General features: G+C 43.6%; 1 protein-coding gene across 3 annotated transcripts in view; it reads right to left on the bottom strand.

The window, feature by feature from the left end:
• rerea (arginine-glutamic acid dipeptide (RE) repeats a) overlaps positions 1-1801 on the bottom strand; it is a 127782-nt gene that overhangs the window by 97762 nt on the left and 28219 nt on the right. The window lies entirely within an intron of this gene.

Genomic DNA, 1801 nt, shown 5'->3' with positions numbered 1-1801 from the left:
CACACACACACACACACACACACACACACACACACACACACACTCCCCCACCCCTGAACCTCCCCCATTATCCCATGAGCCCTCTCTACTCTGCCTCGCTCTACAAGAGCTTGGAAATAAAAACATCACAGCTCTGCCTCGCAGCACCTGTTCAATAACATTGACATTTCACATTCAGCATCCGCACACTGAGAGATTCCCTGCATTTACTCTCTTTAACACGTAGAAGCACAAAACACACACACACGCGCGCGCGCGCGCACGCACGCACGCACGCACGCACGCAAGCCAAATTCGTGCCAACGTATGCTTTTTAATGCCGCAAAGGCGGCTGCGTGTGTGCAGATGCACGTCCGTCCCGCGTACGTGCCTGCAAGACGAGGTGTAAAAAATTCATTTGACTAGCTGAGGTGCACGTCTTAATTTTATTAAATTTTTTTTTTACAATTGACTAATTAAAAGATAGCAATTATTTCTTTGTGCGTTACAGAAACTGTGTTCGGTGTGTTTACGTGATATGACTCAGTAGCTTCCCTCATATTATTTTTTTCAGCACAAAACACATGCAAATCTCCTCAGGATCATTTAGGAACACTTGTCAATATTGTTTAGAATAATAAGAGACAACAGTAACTGTTTCACATGTTCATTGTCTTCTGTGCTTTACTGGAGGGGAGTGGCTGGGCTTTCGAACCAATCGTGTATCGACGGCAAATTAAGAACAAAACAAGACGACACCCCCAGATATTTACCCCACGTGCACAATTATTCTGTTTGTTCTCTTTCTTTCCTCGCCTCTGATGTAATACTCCTCCTAAATTCAGCTTGCATGAAATGAAATGGTCTGTTTGATATTATTCACTGCACACCTGGTGTTATTTCTTTTAAATTCAAAAAACAAAGTATTTCTATTCAAGGCAGTATAAGCACTGTCGAACGGCAAGCTGGGTATGCTGTTGTCTGACATTTGAAGGGGAGGGGGAGGCAAAACACACTCAATAACCACCCGGACCAGCATGTAATATTTATATTTGCTCCCAGATCAAACTTGCCAAAGAAGATTTTGGGGTCAAACATGTTTGTTTTAAACATTTGGTATGATTTTCTTTTATGTAACATGCTGCTACAATGCCAGTCTTCATGTAATAGTTGCCACCTGAGGAAAGCTGAAATGTGCCTGCTGCCATGGCTCAATGGTGTCATCAGGTGCAGCCTAACCTGGAAGGCTGAGCAGGGGCATCTGTTTGACAGCATTAGAGAGCATCAGAGCCCCTGCCATACACAGATTAAATGGCAGTAAATCTGAGGATTAGATTCATGTATGAATAGCCCATATTGATTTTGCAATCTCTTCAGTAACTCTGGGATTTTCACGGTGCAGACAATGTGGGCATCAAGCGTGTGCGCGCACATACACACATGGGCTCATCTATCTGCCTGGTTTTTAAAAGCCTCTAAAATCAGTCTGTGACTAACCCATCCCCATTTTAATCTGCTCATGTCTCCGCCTACAGGATGTATTCGAATAGCACAAGGCATGCAACATCATTCCTTTAAAAAACTGCCCGTTCATCCAGCCTCTCTGAGTAGCCACAACAAAGCAGAGAGAACTAAATAAGCTCAAGAGGCCTAGAAACGTCCAATCCTATATATTGTTATGTGTGCTCATGTGAGAACAAGATCGCTTCCATGCTCTTTGAGTTGAGGGTTATTATTTGTGAGCACCATGGGTTGATGTGGACGGCCATAGCGCCAGGATTTCTCTTCTTTCGGTGCCTCTTCTCAGTTTTAAAAGCTAAAT

Source organism: Pundamilia nyererei, unplaced genomic scaffold (genome assembly GCF_000239375.1).
Source record: "Pundamilia nyererei isolate P.nyererei 1_Seehausen unplaced genomic scaffold, PunNye1.0 scaffold00049, whole genome shotgun sequence".
Classification (NCBI taxonomy): Eukaryota; Metazoa; Chordata; class Actinopteri; order Cichliformes; family Cichlidae; genus Pundamilia; species Pundamilia nyererei.
This window is presented reverse-complemented; position numbering and strand designations above follow the sequence as displayed.